Source organism: Triticum dicoccoides, chromosome 7A, assembly GCF_002162155.2.
Source record: "Triticum dicoccoides isolate Atlit2015 ecotype Zavitan chromosome 7A, WEW_v2.0, whole genome shotgun sequence".
NCBI classification, from domain to species: domain Eukaryota; kingdom Viridiplantae; phylum Streptophyta; class Magnoliopsida; order Poales; family Poaceae; genus Triticum; species Triticum dicoccoides.
Window position 1 is genome coordinate 623223088 of NC_041392.1, and position 20746 is coordinate 623243833.

Below are 20746 nucleotides of genomic sequence, written 5' to 3' on the forward strand. Positions count from 1 at the left end.
AAATGCCACGAGCATGGTTTTCCAGGCCATTTTTGTGCACCCTTTCATGCATCGATTGTTTGAACTTGAATTATGTGCATTAATGCCTAGAAAATGGACATAATCCCCTAAATATGGTAAATGAACCCAGAAAAGTGCCAAATTCGAACACGGTGATTTGTAGGGTGTATGTTAATCGTGGAAAAAAACTCAGGGACAAAGGACAAAGAAAATTTGGATCCCCCTCCAATCTTGGTGATTTCCCCCTCGAAACCATGAAACTTCATCGGTGATGGTTCGATTTATGAAAGGCGTATATGACAACATAAGGAAAACATTCTCAAATTTTTACCAAGGCATGGTGTGGCCATGCCATGACACCACACCCGACGTCATGTTTTCCAAGCATGTATTTCATTTTGTATAGTTGTTAACTCAGTAAACGACGCGTTTATGGTTGACTATTACCAAACATCGTAGAAAAAAACTGAATGACAAACTAGGAAGGAAATTTGGATTCCCCTTCAATCATTGTGATTTCCCTCTCGAAAGCATGGAACTTCCTCAGTGATGGTTCGATTTATGAAAGGCGTGCATGACAACATAAATCAAACCTTCTCAGCATTTAACCAGGGCACGGTGAGGCCATACCATGGCACCATGGCAGGCGTCATGTTTTTCAAGCACGGATTTCATTTTTCTATAGTTGATAACCCAGTAAATGATGCGTTTCTAGTTGACTATTGCCACACATTCCCTTAAAATCTCTGCCCATTCCTTGCAAAGGTCTCGAGAATTTACTAAATACCACGAGTATGGTTTTTCCAGACCGTTCTTGTGCACCTTTTCATGCACCTATTGTTCAAATTTGAATTATGTGGATTAGTGCCTAGAAAATGCACATAATCCCCTAATATGGTAAATGAGCCCGGAAAAATGCCAAATTTGAACACGTTGCATTCGAGGGGTATGTTGATTGTAGAAAAAACCGAATGACAAGCTAGGAGGGAAATTTGGATTCTCGGCTCCTTCAATCTTGCTGATTTTCCCCTCGAAACCATGAAATTTCCTTGGTGATGGTTCGATTTATGAATGGCGTGCATGACGACATAAGACAAACATTCTCAATTTTTTACCAAAGCATGGTGAGGCCATACCATGGCACCACGCGAGGCATCATGTTTTCCAAGCATGTATTTCATTTTTGTATAGTACCCAGTAAAACATTTCCTTGAAATATCTACCCATTCCTTGTAAAAGGCATGAGAATTTACTAAATAGCATGATCATGGTTTTCTAGACCATTCTCGTGCACCTTTTCAAGCACTGATTGTTGCTGCCTATCTGCACCGACATTCTAGACTCTGGTCGATTGGGGTTTTCTGAAGGATTGGGCCGGGGATTGTTCTCATGGAGAAGGTAATCAACTTAGTGAAATATTCACTCATCTATTATCGCAGTCCACCCGTCGCTGTTAATCAACCAGCGGAAATCACCGTAGAATCATTTTTGTTCTAGTTGATTCGTGGGTGGTCATTCATGTGTCCACATTGCAAGCACAAATTGAGCAAGTGTGATCGTGGCTAGTCGGAAACGAAGTTCTATCTCACCATTCCGGATGACTTCAGGGAGCGCTCGGTATGTTCAATCTCAACCTACCATGGTCGGCATGGCCTAAATTTGTGAACATATCCTGTCTGTTGCTACATTATCTATATATTTGTATCAAATCTTTGTTACATTATCTATTTTAATTATATATTTTGTACTTTTCTTTTATTTATATATTGATTTGTTCTATGAGTTACTCCCATATTTGCATCATGCTCTTTTATTTCAATATATCTAATTTACAATCTTAATTTTCATTTCAAGTAGTACATCCCTTGCTTTGGAAGAAGAGGAGTAGAAGGAAATCTTGAGCTTTACTTTGTTGATGACTCCTAGGATGTTATATTCACAATGCAGCATGGATTCACAATGATGGTTAGCGTAAAACTTGATAAAGACGGTCACTCCTATTTTAATGCGAACCTTTGGAGAAAAATGTCTAAGTGTTATGAACTGAAAGCTGGCAATAAAATTCTAGTGCGTGCACCATAGCCTGGTCTAATTAACATGGATGTTTACTTCCCCAATGTCATCATCCGATCAAAGTATGATTGAGGTTAGTGTCCTTTCAACTTTCTCCATGTTGTCATATTACTTAGCAAAATCGGGGTATTTGTTCTGACTAATTGATCACTATTTAGGCAACCAATTGTGATTTCATTTTCTGACCCCGTTCCTAGGCAGTAACAAATTCTATTTACCAATTTATTCTCACTATATATTCTTCTGCCATGTTCTGAATAAATAATACCTTTCCACCTTTTAAGCAGGATATGTTGGATGCATAGTGAATGATCTGTATGTTACTAAGCGTACCAAATTTCACTGGAAGGGCTTGAAGCATGTCATAAACTTTGTTGATAATCTGAGAGATAGCACATCGTATGAATGCTGGATTTTGGATGGGATTAATTATACCTATGGTGAACACATTGAACAAGACCAATTGTGTGCACAAAACACTGGTAAAATGTCTTATTTTAGTGCTGATGCTCAAAAACTATATATATCTTCAACGATATGTTACAATTGGTTTTTATTCTACATTTCAACAGAAATTGCCCGTTGTAGCAGTTCCTGGAACGATTTCCCGGCGTGGTCGAATTACACGTATGCCTGCTAATAACGCCAAAGTGATTGCAAGGTACTGCATTTCCCGCAGAAATGGAACCATTCAAATTGACAAATTCTCGCTTGTCATGATAATGCGTCCATATTGGAAAACTGGAGACACTGTTCTACTCATGCTCTACCAAGGCACAGGAGGGCTCTTCCTTTTCATTGACAAGATGTCGAGTCACCGTGATCAAGCTGCTTCCAGCGGATAGTTGTGGCTGTTGGCCCTCGGCCTCTTAAAATGTGCTAGCTATTACTATATTAAGTATGTAGATATGGACCATATTGTTGTTGGACCTTAGCCTCTTAAAATGTGATACTTGTTACTATGTTAAGTATTTAGATATGGACCATATGGTTGTCAAAACCGTGTTACGAAGATCCTCCTTTTGTCGAATTTTGTTACCACTATATATATGTTACTCAAATGTTGTTACCCAAGTTCTTAAATTTTAATGGATAGTATTAGTATCGTACACAGTTCATTGAGTTTAAGCGTGTGCCCGATGTCCATAAGGCATTTGCATATTAACTGTCCATATTGCAAATTCACACACATGTTAACATAAGGAAACGTATGTGTAACTTACTAATCATCGCACATGAGTACTCGCAGACGCATTGTGTGCGATACTCCAAGCCACCGGAAGCAATTAGTTTGCATTTTTCAAAGTTGTTAGTACACACAGAATCTCACATGAACTAACTGTATTAACCGTCTGTATTGTAATTTATCATTGCAAACAATTCATCTGAGTCATCTGTTTGCCATGTATCACACACATCTTGTTAAGTTGAATCATTTCTGTTGTGTTCCCTAATCGAAAATAGTTCATCCGAGTGAACCGTATGCTGTATATCACACACACCTTGATCTGGCTAACCATTTCTATTGCACTCCCTAATAGCAAACAGTTCATCGGAGCGAACTGTATGTCGTATATTGCACACACATTGATATGGCTTCCCGTTTCTATTGTTCTGCCCCATCGCAAATAGTTCAAATGGATTAACCATGTGCCATGCATCACACACGCAACTAAAATCTGAACCGTGTTTGATGGCTCTACCATCACAAACGTTTTGCACCTTTTTTGATGGTTTTTTTACACCATCGTTTGCGATTAACGCATCGCACACAGTTTCGTTAAAGGGTCTCTGATCGTAGTGTCACATTAGCAGCATCCTGTAGTAGTGAAGGTATCAATCCAGTAGGAGGAACACACAAGTCACCAGTGGTTGCACCTACACAAGCAAACAAATACTTGCACCCAACAGGATAAAGGGGTTATCAATCCCTTCACGGTTAGTTGCAAGGATGAGATCTAATAGTCATGGATATAAGTAAAAGATCAAAATAAGATAAAGGTAAATAAATTGCGGAAAGGTATTTTTGGGTTATTGAATTTGTAGATCTGAAAATAATATGATAAAATATAGACCCGGGGGCCATAATTTTCACTAGAGGCTTCTCTCTTGAAAGAAAGTATAGGGTGGGTAAACAAATTACTATTGAGCAATTGATAGAAAAGCGCATAACTATGATGATGTCTAAGCCAATGATCATGAATATAGGCATCATGTCCGTGACAAGTAGACCGAATCCTTCCCGCATTTACGACTATTACTCCACACATCGGCCGCTACCCAGCATGCATCTAGTGTATTAAGTTAACAAGAACGGAGTAACGCCTTAAGCAAGATGACATGATGTACAGGGATAGGTCCAATGAATATGAAAGAAACCCCCATCTTTTTATCCTTAATGGCAACATTACAAATACATGTCATGTACCTTTCTATCACTGGGAAGTAGCACCGCGAGATTGAACCCATTACAAAGTACCTCTCCCATGGCAAGAAAAATCAATCTAGTTGGCCAAACCAAATCAATAGATGAGAGAGGAACACAAAGCTATTGTAATCATGCATAAAAGAGTTTAGAGAAGACTCAAATAATATTCATACATAATCTGATCATAAACCCACAATAAATCAAATCTCAACGAAGGCACCGCAAAAGAAGATTAGATCGAATAGATCTCCGAGAACATCAAGGAGAACATTGTATGGAAGATCATAGAGAGAGAAGAAGTCATGTAGCTAATATCTATGGGCTCATAGGTCTGTGGTAAACTACTCACACATCATCGAAAAGGCAACAAGGTTGATGTAGAAGCCCTCCATGGTCGAATCCCCCATTGGTAGAGTACCAGAAAAGGCCTCCAGATGGGATCTCACGAGGACAGAAACTTGCAACAGCGGAAAAGTATATTTTGTGTGCCCTCTGTTCTATGGGGAATATTTTGGTATTTATTCAAAAAGAATTAGGCTTAGAGGAGCCATGAGGGGCCCACAAGCATGGGGGCGCCCCCCTTGGGCGCGCCCCCTTAGCTTGTCGTTGCCTCGTGGCCCATGTGGCCTCCCGAAGCTTCCAGGGTGTGTCGTGGTCCAACATAAATCGTCAAAAAGTTTCGTTCCATTTGGACTCTGTTTGGTATAGATTTTTTGTAAAGGCAAAAACAAGGAAAAAACATCAACTGGCACTTGGCCCTCGGTTAATAGGTAAGTCCCAAAAAATGATATAAAATACCATAATAATGCATATAAAACAACCAAGATGGGTAATATAATAGCATGGAACAATAAAAAATATATATAGATACGTTGGAGATGTATCAAGCACCCCCAAGCTTAATGGCGTGTTCGAGTTGCACTTTCTAACTTATACTTGATGCACGTGTGCTTGTGTGCTGAGCAGGATCTGTATATATGGGTTGTTATGGCCGTCATGTAAAGCTTTGATTGTAGCCGTTTTATTTGCATGTCGTCTAGTTTGAAATTATGGGTGGTGTGGTTACATATCCTTGTGTTTTTATTATTGCATGGATGTCGAGTCGTATTTGTGGTTGCCAATGACTCCTTGATGGAAACCATGACTGTTTCCATGTATACACTTCGGTCTATCCTTGTACTCTGGGTTATATTGGACATATTTAATAGCAAGATATTTTTACCTAACATGTTGCACTGGTCACACATGTCAATATTGTATGTAAGGTCATATCTTAAATCTTAGTCATTGATATAAAAAAAATGAACAACCACTATAATTTAATCTATGTGGACACACATAATTGCTTAATGTTTGTATTATCTATAATAATATATAATAGGTAGATGTGCCTTCCCTCCAAATTCCACCACTTAACCCAAAATAAATTGTTTAGGTTGTCGGGAATGGAAGCATGCTTTGACTGGATTTGTTGAGGACCCAACCAAAATAAAGAAAGGTCTATCGATTTTTGTCGACATGCCTAAAGGTATAAATCGTTCCATCCTTGCTACAAAATTAATAGTCAATGCCTAAATAGGTAATTTCAGGAGAAGTATGGACAAGTTACATGATCTATTTTGGGAAGTTGTTTGGCCCCATTTTCTTGCAAGAGGTGCACTTAGAGCAGTCAAAAGACATCTACATAACCAAGAATTACCTTGTACTAGTCGCCAACCCGTGCATTCGCACATGCTAGTGTATAAAATACTTGTATGTACTTCCTATGATTTTGGGTGCATTGTAGTTATTTGGTTATTTCATGCTTCATAAATGTGTGCCTTTCATCGATATTGAATTTGCTACAACACTGACTATTTATATTTACAGTTTATTGTTGTAACTATGCATAAAGAATATATTTGGGTTACTTATTCAGAAGTTGATCGATTTGATCAGCACAATCATTATTTTATTACCCATTCTATTATAACTTCAAGATTCCAGATCTATTTATGTTTCTTTTTTACCACAACTCTATTTATTTTGAAGTGCATCATTGTGCAAACTTTAATTTTCACTCATTTTATTTGTATACTTCATTTCATCTCGACTTTTCTGATAGTAGTATATAATTTGCATCCCTCTACATATATGGAAAGAAAAGCCTTTTGGGAAAGTTAGTTTAAGTCACATAATACATACAATTTTTTTCTGTGCCTTCATAAATATAGGGAAGCACATTTGTATCTCAATCAACTTGGATATAAAACATCATGTCTATTGTTGTAGATGACAGATTTGGGAGCACTTCTCTTCTGCTAGCTTGGAGGCACCGCACATGGAAGAATAATCGTACTAAGAAAGCTAGTTTATGGAGTTACACATCATAAAGGCAATGGTTATCAAACTGCTCGGTTAGTAACAAGGAATTCTGATATTGATTCCTCCTAAAATGACTATTGTTCTTTGTGATCAGAGTAAATTGTATCTCCTACAAGGGACTTTGATCCAACTACCATGACTTATCTAACCTCATGCTTTGATCATAGATCAACATCTAAACTTTCTATGCAATCACAGTTGCTCCTCGTCAGGCATATCCTATATTATCACCTTTACTTCTATATTCGTTCATAGAAAACAACCATCAACATAATCCTGAAGTTTTGTCATCTCTACCTTTCTTAACTTCTACGGGGCTAGAAATTGAAACTTTTCTCAGCTATATACCACATATTTAGATATATTATACCATTTCATATATAAAATAACAGTGATCGGGTTTTAGACCAGCCTGAACAATGTCGTCAACATTAAACGATCAATCGACCATCTATTCTATCCTAATAACCGATGCCAATAAGTTAGTCAGAAGCAATAGTAAGTTCAAAACTGTAGTTCTAAGATTATCTGCAAATTTTTGGAAAGTTTTTTTAAACTATATATCACCCAAACAATATTCAAATTAACGAAAAACAAATTGCCAGAACAGGTCATAAATTAACATTCACAAAATCTTTAAACTACAGGATTAAGTGAGAGGTAGCCATATATACATAATAAGCATAAATGCATGCCTAGTATTTAGCAATTTGTAGGTGTACTGGAAGCGTTGAGCCTGTACAGTGCATACATTTTTCTCTATGCTTACTCTAGCATTTGTGAGTATCACATCCTCTCTATATATGTTAACAAAACTTCTAAACAGGACATGTACATCTAAATTTTACATGACATAACTTCTCTACCATGGGATTAATTTATTTGTATCCGTTCCACCAGCCTTAGATCATCGCGCTGGTTGTCATTGGTGCTCCTGCATGTAATACAAAATTGAAACAAACATTAAATAGAATACGTGCATGCATGCACTTCACACGAAATTAATAGCATTTACAAACAGATTATTTCATCTCAAAGAGAATCAAAAAGTTTGAAAAGAAAAAATATTTATATTATCAGTAGTTCCTTCAAGAATAATAATCATACATGTGCACATGTATACATACATCTGAGACTGAATCATCTCATTTCCACCAGGGCTGTTACTGTGACACCATCTGTCGTTGGTCTGGGGACATGTAAATAATATCTAATTGTCTTCATCCACATTGGTGCTAATTTCTGCCTCACCATCGGCCACAAAGAACAATTTAGTAAGTGTTGCAGCTAATGCCGTTGGTTTGCATGAAGTTCACATAGTTTAGTTTCTCTCCACATATTGAATGCTTGAGCTTAGGTATCCAACATTGGGATCAACGACCAGTCATAAAGCAAACTAATTCATCATTAAAACATATCCGGTTGAGAACGAAAATCAAGTTAGTTTGCTACCTATATGATCTCGCATCCTTGCCAGCTGGCATACGTACGATGCAGCGTGGTGCCTCTTGTCATAAGTGAATTGAAGGAGAAAAAAAATTGGTGGTCTTTCTTACATATAAAAAGTAAAAGATTGCTGGTGCTAGTTCTAGAGAAAAATTAATTATGGTACTACAAAACAGATTAGGTTTTTATACATTGAGTCGATTTGTCTTTCTTGAGATGCACATAACCAGAGATAATGATTCCTGAGATGCACATAACTGAAGTATTGATACATTAAATTGGGGGTACACAATAGTTGAGAGATGGCCCAAATTTTACATGCTAAGATACACAATAGGAAATCAGAGATGTGTGGATACAACTCTAAAGTTCAACATATGAAGCAATCAGAGAAAACAAATCATTCAGAACCAATGGTGTGCCTGTGTGTGGCTGTGGCCGGGGCATCTGCATGCATGTTCTCTATCTACAACATTAACATGACAGCAACCATGAAAGCCACATATAGGGATGGATGTACTATCACTGTTAGTGCGCAACAAATTGGGCATGAATGATCTAATGGCTAGACCCTGCAGCTGCAGTATGCCGCCATCTGGTGTATCAACATGGCTGGCGCCATGAACTTCGGCTAGATGGATATGTCTCAGTCAGAGGAAACAAATCATTCTGAACCAATGGTGTGGGATCGATCTTCAATCAAACTATTAGTGGGAATGAAATTGGGGGAGCATCCTCTGATGGCTAAACCCTGCTGTATGCCGCCCATCTGGATCTACATGACCGGAGCATGAACTTCGACTAGGCGGATTGACCTGCTCATCACCTACCACATCATATCTGAAGGGTGGCCTGGTGGGCAACATCTCGCTCACAAATTCGAGGTTGCCTAGAATTTTAGGGTGGCTACAGCTTTTAGGAATATATTCGAGCACAACAGGATCAGATGACACAACAAAAAATTATTGAATCTGAATCCATAAGAGAAGATAGAATAAGAAACAGACAGAAAAAATTCAACAAAAATAGAACTTGATCTAGATGATGAAAAAAAATTGAGGCAGTAAGCCCCTTGAGTACGCCAGATCCATGCCCCAACGTGCTTCAATTAGTTTGAGATTTTTCTATGAGGGGGAGAGAAGGGATGGTCGAATAGGTTTCATGGGGGTGAGATATACATAATAGAAAGGAAGAGACATGGAATAGTGTTTTTTCTTTACATGGGGATAGAGGGATGGTGGAATATTCTCCATCGGGAGAAAGAATATGTAGGAAGCCTCAGTGGAACAATAGATTAAACAAAATTAGGATCTAATCTCTTTTTCAACTTAAAAAACAATCTCATCTCTTTATTTGATCCTGCTAGTGGACGGCTCATGATGTTTTATTATTAATATGGGAGTTATTGGAATTAATGCGCAAATCTCCACCGTAATAACTTGGTCCCACCGGATTGACGGCTCCTAATTACTGATTAACATGGTAATTTCTTGGGAGTCTATAATTAGTATAGGTATAGATAGATAGATAGATAGATAGATATCAAGCACCTACCATAAAAAATTCTCAAGAAGGAATCTCACTAAAGGCACTCTCTATTTCTATTCTATCACTGAGTATGAAGCGGCAAGTGCATTCTATTTGCCCTCATCCACCAACTTCAAATATGTGTTCACATCTATTTTCATGAACTCGTTGGCACATAAAACTCTATAATATCAAAGTTGGTATTCATTTATTTTTCCAATGTTTTTGGGTATCCAATAAGCTCTGACCTATATTATTCCGTCATTCATTTATTAACTACTCCATAGTCTCATCTACATAAAATTACTGGTTGTCTTAGACAATAGCATCAAACACGTCAATATCCCTCGGAACTACCATTTTCCTTCCCTTGTAGATGGCTAAACCATCATAAATAACTTCGAGATATGAATATGTCATCAAGTATGATAGGACTTTTACAAAAGACATGAAATGCAAATGTAGGATTTAATTACAACAAAAAGAGGTACACCCATTTTATCATTGCTTCATGCAAACCCCCTCTAACTTTATTTCAAGAGTGTGAATCACACTAATATGTGAAAATGGTAGGTGATGTCTCTTGGGCCAAAAATAATCTCTCTCGAGCATAGCCCAATTTTTTTTGATATCATCACCCTAGGTTGAATTTGAAATAAATGATGAACTCCGAAATATGGAGATCATTTGGATGATAGAACAGGACGCATCCCATATCTTACGAGACAATCGAGATCTACTAAAACATAACAACCAAACTTTAGTTTGATGAATCTTCACCAATTTTTTAGCATGATTCACTTCATGATTATACAATCAACCTTTTCTACACACCTAGTGTTGCCAATTAACCAACATTCTCATATTTGTGTCATACATCATGACTATATGTGCCGAATTAATTTTTATATTTCATGCTTTATGGTATTTCGGCTTTTAACTAACATCTCTAGAGGAATGTGTATTCACTCTGAAATCCACCATTGGACCAGAAGCATTTGTTAAGCTTGTTAGGATTGGTAAAGGGAAGCATGATTTGACTAGATTTGTTTAGGACATATACAAAACAAACAAAGGTCTATCGGTTTCTGCAAACACGCCAAAAGGCATAAAATTGTTCCATTTTTGCTACAAAAGACATATTCAATGCCTTAACAGGTGATTTCGGGAAAAGTAAGGAAACGTTATCTATCTTTCGAAGCTGTTTGGCCCCACTTACTTGCAAGATGGAGGCGCTTAGAGCAGTCAATAGACGCCTGCAGAACCAAGAATTACTTTGTATATCTAGTGCCTACTGTAAAAAATTCTCAAGATGGAAGCTCACTGAAGGCACTCATTATTTCGATCCTATCTCTGATGATGAAGTGGTCAGTGCAATCCATCTATCCTTAATAATAGCGTACGAGGCTCCAACCCTCCTCCTCCAACTTTGAATTTGTGTTTACATCTATTTTCATGAACTCATTGGCACATAAAACTCTATAATATCAAAGTTAGCATTCATGTGTTTTTCACATTGTTTATGAGTATCTCCTAGACTTCGACTCATGTCATTCCTTCATTTTTTATTCACTACTACATTGTTCCTTCTACATCAAGTTCCTCTTTGTCTTAGTTGATAGCATCAATGCTATAACTTAGATACATGTCAACCTCCCTCGGAACAATAATTTTTTGTCCCCCATAGAGGGCTAAACCATTGTTGATGACTCCAAGCGACAAATCTATCACCAAATATACTAAAGCGTTGACAAGAGACATGAAATGCAAACATAGGGTTTAATTACAAAAAAGAGGTACACAAATTTTGTCATATCTTCTAGAAAAAGCCCCACTAACTTCATTTCAAGAGTGTGAATCACACAAATATGTTAAAATGGTAGGTGATGTCTGTTGGCTGAAAAGGATGTCTTTCGAGCATCACCCAAGGTTTTTTCTATATCATCACCCTAGGTTGAATTTAAAATAAAGGAAGAACTTAGAAATTTGGAGAACATTTGGATGATAGAATAGGACACGACCCATATGATAGAATAGGACACGACTCAAAAATATTCACTCCATTGTCAGTTCCATTTCAACCTTCCAAATTAAAACTAGATTGAAATCCTATGGTTATTCCACCATCTGCCGCATCCACCCCCTTTGTCTGGCCGATCTCACATCTTGACACAACACGACGGTAGGTCATATGAGCCGCATCGGGGACCCGAGCACCTCCAAAAGTCGGTGGATGGCCAGTCGGAGATAGCTAACTTTTTTAAAAAAAAACTAATGAAATCAACGCGGTTGTATGTGAATATTTATGGAATTTGTCCAGAACATTCTACGTGATTGTAGTGAGGAATAAACACTTGTTTAAAACATTGTTTCTTCCATTACATGAAAATAGGGTAAAAAATCTATAAGAAACGTAGGTGAAATACTAGTAATAGTCATGAGAAACCACTTCGGCTTGACAAGTCAACATGTATCTGCGTGGTTCATTATAAGATATACATGAGTTGTTCTTCTTTGTAACTACACATGATTGTAAAATCAACCTTTTCCACACACCTAGTGGCCAATTAACTAACTTTCTCATATTTGTTTCATACATCACAACTATATGAGCTGAATTGCTTTTTCATATTTCAAGTTTTAAGGTCTTTCTGCTCTGAACTAGCATCTTTAGAGGAATGTGTCTTCACTCCGAAATCCACCATTTGACCAAAAGTTTATGCTGCGGTTGTTGGGATTGGTAGAGGGAAGCATGATTTGACAAAAGTTGTTCAGGAGACATCTGAAACAAACAAAGGTCTATCGGTGTCCCCAAACATGCCTAAATGCATAAAAATGTTCCATGCATGCTACAAAAGACATGGGCAACGCCTTAACATGTGATTTCAGGAGAAGTAAGGCAAAGTTATCTATTCTGGGAGGCTATTTGGCCCCGATTGCTTGCAACATGTGATGCTCATAGTAGCCAAAAGACGCACGCACGACCAAGATTTACCTTGTATATCTAGTGCTTGCTATAAAAAACTCAAGATGGAAGATCAACGAAGGCACTCTATATTTCAATTCTATGATTGATGCAGAAGTGGTTAGTGCAATCCATTTATCCTTAATTACAGCGTACGAGGCTCCAACCTGTCGGGGAAACTGATCCACGAACATCTATGGGGCCGGCGGACCGAGCCCCTTTCGGTTCGGCGGGGGGCGGAGATCACACGAAGAGCAGATCGAGGCGAAGCACACGAGCAGTTTACCCAGCTTCGGAGCTCTCCGGAGAGATAACACTCCTACTGCTGCTTGTTTGATTATCTTGTGTTCTTGCTCCAGAGAGAGAGCGTAGTGTTTTTCTGGGTTCCGAACCAGTCGAACCTCTTCTACATTGCGCATGGGCCTCCTTTTATACGCTAAAGGGGTCACCGACAGGTGGCAACGCAGAGAAGGGTACAAATGTAAAAAGTGAGGTGGTTGGTACAGTTACTTGTGCAGTGCACCCTACCTAACCCTGGCGGCAGGGGACAAGGGCATTAAATGCCCGTCTGAGTCGCCCAAACAGTGCAGGAAAGGACCGTTAGGGGCGCCATCGTTCGCCACAATGGCGATCTTGTCAGCTTCGCATGCCACTGCGCACCGCTGGCTGCACAGCCTCCCACCACGCGCGCCTGGAGAGGCCCCCAGAGAGACACGTTGGTGGATGCGCTGGAGCGTGGGCACAGAGTGGCCGCCTGCCGCGGCAAGCGCCTTGCCGCTGCTGTTATCTTGTCGGGTCCGGAAGCTTGTCGCTCACCGGGCCTCGAGGTACCTTGGTTGGTCTTCCTGGCAAGCTCCTCTTGTCGGGGCCTTGTTGCCTTGCCGGAGCGCGTGGTGCGTCGCGGCAAGTTCCTTGGAGTGCCTTGGTTGGCCTTCCCGGCAAGCTCCTCTTGTCGGGGCCTTGTCTCCTGAGCTTAAATACTTTGTTCTTGAATGGCTCCAAGGGAACCACGGAGGATCTTGGCGTTCGCCCGGCAAGCCTTGCCGCGGGGTGCCGCAACTGCCCGTGCACAAGTTCGGGGTACTAGGGTACCCCTATTCTAGTACACCGACAGGAGCCCCCGGGCCTGGGCCAGACACGGTGCCGAGCGCTGTTGGCCCAGGCCCAAGACAGGGCACGGGCACACGCGGACTGGGCCACGTCGAATCTCGCTCCGTATCCACTGTGCTCTCCCCTAACGGCACGCGTTGAATGCGGCGTCGTGGGAGAGATCGTGGGTGGTTCTTTATTCGGAAGGGCGAAACGTCCACCCCGTCCCTCTTTATAAGCAGAGGAAACAGGGGCAGTTCGTTCCCCCTTGCTGGTTGCTACTACTCCATCTTCAGGAACCTCCGCCGCTCCCCCCCTTCTTCTCGAAGCCGAGAGAGAAGCGCTCCGCCCCCCATTGCCACCAGCATCACCAACGCCGTCGACCTCCCCCACCACCTCCGCCATGGCCCCAAAAGCCGACAAGGGAAAGGGCGTGAAGTCGGCCGAGGCGCAGCGACTCGCGGCGCTGCGGAAGGAGCGGGCGATCTTCTCCCCCCAGCTCGGCGCGAAGGATCTGAGGGAGTACTTCTACCTCTTTTGGGCGACGGAGACGCGGGCGCATCCGCGCACGAGGGTACTCCCTGCCGCTGCTTCAGAACTGGCTCCAAACGGGTACCCATTCTTCGCGCTGTTCTTCTATTGCAGGCTCTGCCCGCCCTTCTCGGAGTTCTTCTGCGATATCATGAACACCTACGGCCTCCGCCTCCTTGATTTCACCCCCAACGCCGTTCTGACCATGGCAGTTTTCACACATTTGTGCGAAAACTTTGTCGGAGTCCACCCCAATGTTGCCCTTTTCCGCCATTTCTTCATGCCTCGGGTAGAGAGAGGAGAGCCGCTTGCCGGAGGGATCGCCTGGATCTCGAGAGTCGGCAAGAAGGAGGCGTACTTGGAGGGTGAGCTCCGCAGCAAGTGGGAGGAGTGGAGAGCGGAGTGGTGCTGGATCATCGAGGAGAATCCGCAGCCCTTCACCGCCGTGCGCCAAGCTCCAATAGTGCGCGGCAATAACTGGAGCAACATGGCCCCGGAAGACGAGAGGCTGAAGATCGCCATTACTAGGATCCTTCGCCTCAGGCTTGCCAGGCTCACTGTAGCCGCTGTAGGCGCAGATTTCCTCCACTGCCGCATGGCCCCCCTGCAGGAGAGGGGGAGGCCCGCCTGGGAATTCAAGAACTCGGCGGACATCATGAGGCTGCGGCCGGGCCTCAACTACAACTTCACCGTCTTGGAGCTGGATGCAATGCTCCTGGAGTTGCTCAAACGCGATCCCCAGCACCCATTCACGCTGGCGAGGGGCGTCGTTCCATTGTGCAATAATTCTTCGCTTGACCGGATCCGCGCCATGATGCCGTTGTGCGATTCACACGGAATCGTTCCAACTTGGCAAGAGCCTGCGGATGACGTCGTGCAAGCGTTCTTCGACAACTTGGAAGAAGTGCCGGTCCGCGCTGACGAGCAGAAGAGCCTCACCCGTGACACCACCGACGAGGAGCTGCAGCGCATCGCCACTAGGGCGGAAGAGGTTGCGGCCGCAGCTGCCACGGGCGCGTTCGGGTTCACTATGGAGGAGGCGGAGGCGGCAGAGGCGGCAAACCTCGCCGAGCGCGCGGAGTTCATTGGCGAGGAAGAGCCTGCCGGCTCTGAAGCTGAGCCGAGCGAGGCCGGCGAGGAAGAGCCCGAGCCTTCAGAAAGCTTGCTGCAGGCGGAGCCCCCGGCCCCGCCAAGAAGGCGTCTTCGCAGGGCCGCGGACATAGCGGGGCGGCAGCCGGGTCAACAGCCGCCGAGCCGTGCGACACGCTCTGCCGCGGCAAGCAATGTTGCCGTGGGAGCGCCTCACGCAGCAGCGGCAACTGGAGCGGGATCTTCCTGGGCCACCGCCACCGCCCCCGCCAAGCGGGCAAGGGATCCTACTCCTCCGCCTCGCCGCACCGGAGGGGAGCCGGACTTTGATCTTTCCGCGCTCAGCTCCGACGAGGAGGAAGAAGAGTAAGTTTCTTTGGTGCTCTTGTAGTTCTTCAATCTTGCTATTTTTATCTTGTATCTGACTTGCTTCAATCTGAACTCCTTTCTTTTCAGGATGCTGGCCCAGAGAGCGGTGAAGAGGGCCAAGGCCGCGGTGATTGTGATCGAAGATGACCCCACCATGTCAGCAGGGGGTGGGTCCGAGACCACCTTGACGGACCCGGCAACCACTCCTCAAAGCAGCCCCCAGCGCAGCCCCCAGCGTAAGTTCATAGTTAGCTTTCTGCTGTCAGGCGCGCATGAGTGCTTTTTCCTTTGTTGATATCTTGCTTGTTGATTTGGGTAGGAGCAGAGCAGCCATATCGGGAGCGCCCGGAAGCTGGTCCCGAAGTGCCATCTGCTTCGACTACGCCGCCAAGGGAGGAGTCCCCGGCAAGGGAGCGCTCTCCGGCAAGGGACAACTCTCCGGCAAGGGGCAGTTCTCCAGCAAGGGACAGCACCGTCGATCCTGCGGCGGCCGAGACCGCAACTGCAGATCTTGGCACAGGTAATTCACTTGTCCAAAAACTTTCCCTTGGGTTCTTCTTCTTCTGATTTTCTTCTCTTGGATTTTTGATTGATTTTTCTCCCTTCTTCGTTCTTCAGACCCATCTGCTGCTGAGCCAATGGAGACAAAGGGCGCCGGCGAGGAAGGCGCGCATGGCAGCACTGACGATGCCGCTGCCAACGAAGAAGGGGCCGATGCTGATGAGACTGCCAGCGAGGAGGCCGCCAATGCTGCCGCCACAGAAGCCGGCGAGGGGTCGGGCGATCGCACTTACGACCCTGAGGCCGCAGGAGCGCCAGGCGCTGCGCCGACCGCCGATCCCTCTGCCGCTGCTGCGGAGCCGGGCTCCGAGGAGCCCCAGCCCGGCGCCTACTTGAAGGCCGGCGACGATATCTTCATCAGGCTACCCTGGGCGTCGAGCTCCAGGGCGCCGGTCGAGGGGGAAACTTTCGATGAGGAGGTGCTCGCCTCTGCTGGACTGTCGTTGGTCGACGCGCACGGAAGAGCAGTGGCGAGCCTGAGGAGGAGCAGCTGCTGCGGAAGCTGCTGTCACTCTACCGCGCACGGCAAGCCAAGCTGGCTTCCCGGGAAGCGCTTGTCGCGAAGGCGGGAGTAGATATGGAGAAGCGCGCGGAGGAGCTCCGGGGCCACAATCAAGAAGGTCTCCGGTCCTTGGCACAGGAGCGGGAGCGACTCGCCGAGGAGGGCACGGCCTTCCTTCTCGAGAAGGCCGAAGCTGAGGAGGAACAAAGGCTGGCCGCCGCGAAGCAGTCCGCGCGAGAAGGCGAATTGGTGCAGCGGAAGGCCAACCTCGACAGCTACGAGGAGGAGCTCGCCGAGCGCGAGCAAGCACTTGGCGGGGCGCTCAAGGAAGCAAAGGGCGTTGCCGCAATCGCAGAGGCTGCCAAGAAAGAGCTGGAGGAGAAGGTGGCGCAGCTGGAGGCCAACATCGGGAAGAGCGGCGAGGAGCTTGCCGCGCTCAAGCGTGAGCTTGAGAAGGATGCTTCCGCCCACGGTGAGCTGCAAGGTCTTCTCGCTGAGAGGGGCAAGGAGCTCAGCGCCGCCAAGGATTCCAATGCAGACCTGGAGTTGAAGCTGGCCACGCTGACGCAGACGCTAGACGACGCCAAGGAGCGGGAGAAGACCTTGTCGGAGAAGGTCAAGGCTGACAAGGCGCTGCTGGAGAGCATCGCAGTTACCCAGAACTCATTCAGAGATACTGTGGAGCACTGGACCGAGGGTCTGGTGAATATTGCCGCAGTCATCGACGAGGAGTTGGCGCAGCTGGGGATGGAGGACTTTGGGTATCCCTCCGACGAGAATCTCCAACCCAGCGCCAAGCTCAGCCTGTTCTTAAAGGGCGTGGCGACGGCACTCCAGCGGCTCCGGGAGAGGATCCCAAAGCAGCTGGCCGACAAGTCGCGCAGAATCTGCGCCGGGGTTCTCCAGAAGGTGCTGATGAAGGTGGCCTTCCGCAATCCAGGCCTCAGCTTCACCAACGTCCTCAAGTCCTTGCCGCCAAACGCCGATCGGGACGCACTCAAGGCCCTTGTCGCACCCATTGTGGACAAGGTGAGCGAGATCAAGAGGGTTGAGGGCGATCGCGTAGACTAGGCCGCCCATTTCTTCTTTTCCCTTGTCGCTGCTAATCATGTTATGAAAACAGTCTGTTAGAACTGCGACAAGTTATCTTGTAATATAACTTTATTTCGGTTATCAATTGCTATGTTGTTTCCACTACTAGATTCCTTCCTTTGTATGTTTTTACCCTACGCTTCTAGGGAACTTGTCGGCGCAAGCACCCGAGCCGCGAGCGCTGAGTGCGGAACGTCAGCAGCCAGCTGGCAGCGCTGCTTCCGACAAGAAACCTTGTCGCGACTAGATGCAGCACACTTAAGTTGTTGAGCGGACTCGAAACAAAGTAAGGGCGCAACTAGCTACGAGTTGGTTCCTCCGCGCACAGGTTTTCCATACAAAGCAGGGTCGTTCGAGGAAGATAACTCAAAAATTTAAAAACTGATTGCTCAAACTTTGGCAACTTAGCTTTTCTGTCGTTTGCTTCTCGGCAAGGCAAAACTTTGCTTGAACGATGCCTGGTCCATACCACAATCTTCTCCTTCCCCCCGGCAAACTTGTGTGCGAGGGAACCTTCTTTTCCTTTGTTGAAAGAAAGAAGAGAAAATAATGATATGGAGCCCTTCGGCTCGCTATTGCTTACCGGATGTAGGTGCTGCACAAAGTGTTAGATAACGCATGCAAGATAGAAACTAATGCATGAAATGGACAAGTTGTGCGGAGCACATGGGGTTTTATTTATGCACGGGATCTGCGCCCGGCTTTGTACAAAGGATTACATGCAACAACAGCAAGACTTGTACAAAAGGTGGTTGCCGGAACGGGTTCCGGCAACCGCGCCCTACGGGAAAAACTTACGAAGATGTTTTATGTTCCAGGAGTTTCTCACCGGAATGCCATCTTCGGTCTCAAGGCGGACAGCGCCGGGCCTAGTGACTCGTTTCACCCGATAAGGGCCTTCCCAGTTCGGCGTCAACTTGGTGGAATTCTTGGCGGACTGAACGCGCCGAAGAACAAGGTCTCCTTCCTCGAAGCTTCTGGCCTTAACTTTGCGGCTATGGTAGTGGCGCAAAGCTTGCTGGTATCGAGCAACTCGTACAGCAGCCTGAAGACGATCTTCCTCAAGGAGCAGCGCGTCGTCTTGTCGTAGCTGTTCTTGCTCAAGCTCATCATAAGCGAGCACTCGAGGCGATCCGTATACGAGTTCCGTGGGGAGAACTGCCTCTGCTCCATAGACTAGAGCGAAAGGCGTCTGGCCAGTGGCTCGATTTGGCGTCGTTCTGATCGACCAAAGAACCACCGGCAGCTCCTCGATCCAGTTTCTTCCGCACTTGCGCAGCCTGTCGAAAGTTCTAGTCTTGAGCCCGCGCAGCACTTCAGCATTTGCCCTCTCTGCTTGACCATTGCTTCTCGGATGAGCAACAGAAGCGAAGCAGACCTTGGCGCCAAGGTCTTGCACGTACTGCATGAAGGTGCGGCTCGTGAATTGCATGTCGTTGTCGGTGATGATCCTGTTAGGGATCCCGAAACGGAAAACAATTGACCTGAAGAACTTGACCGTTGACTGTGCTGTCACCTTTCTCACTGGCTGCACTTCCGGCCACTTTGTGAACTTGTCGATTGCGACGTACAAGTACTCAAAGCCCCCGACAGCTCGGGGGAAAGGGCCAAGGATATCGAGCCCCCAGACCGAAAATGGCCAGGATAAAGGGATCGTCTAGAGAGCTTGAGCTGGCTGGTGTATCTGTTTGGAGTGGAACTGGCATGCTTCACACTAGGTTACTTGTGTAGTTGCATCCTGGAGGGCTGTCGGCCAAAAGAAACCTTGCTGGAAAGCTTTGCCGGTAAGTGCTCTTGCGCCAATGTGGTGGCCACATATGCCTCCATGTATCTCTGCCAACAGCTTTTGTCCATCTTCCCGGCGAATACACTTCAATTTCACACCGTTGAGTCTTCTTCTGTACAGTATGCTATCGACAAACTAGTACATACTTGACTGCCGGGCTACTTTTTCCGCTTCTTCTTGCTCTTTGGGAAGTTCTCCTGTCTGAAGGAAATGGACAATCTGATGTGCCCATGCTGGAGCTTGTGGCTCGACAACAAGGACTCAAGGCACATCTGCTACTGCGGGAACATCCGCTTCTATGGCAAGGACTTGCGGCCCTGCCGGAGCTTGATGTTCCCCGGCAAGCTTGCCGGAGCAAAACTTGTCGGGAGTGTCTGCTTCAACGGAACAAACCATAAGGCTTGCCGGAGCAGACTGCCCCTCAGCATCCTTGGTGTTGATCTTGGGAACTTTCTTGGCGGCGGCTTCGGGGAGCTCTGCCGGAAAGTAGTCACCAGAAACCAACTTCCTCTTCTTGCTTTGTCCAGTTGATGGTGTTACGGATGGTTGAGTTAACTTGAGCACAAAGATCCCTGGTTCCACAGGTAACTTTAGTGCGGCGCACTTTGACAGGCCATCAGCAATGTCATTCTGAGCTCTTGGGATATGCTCCATCTGTAGGCCGTCAAAGTGCTCTTCTAGCTTCCTCACTTCATCAACATATGCTTCCATCAATGGACTCTGGTAGTTCTTGTTCACTTGGCGGACGACAAGCTGTGAGTCACCCCTGAGAATGAGCTTCTTGATCCCAAGGTCTGCTGTGATTCTGAGACTGGCAAGCAATCCTTCATACTCTGCAATATTGTTGGTTGCTTGCTCCTTGGGAAAGTGCATCTGGACTACGTACTTGAGGTGCTCTCCGGTGGGCGCGACAAGCAGCACGCC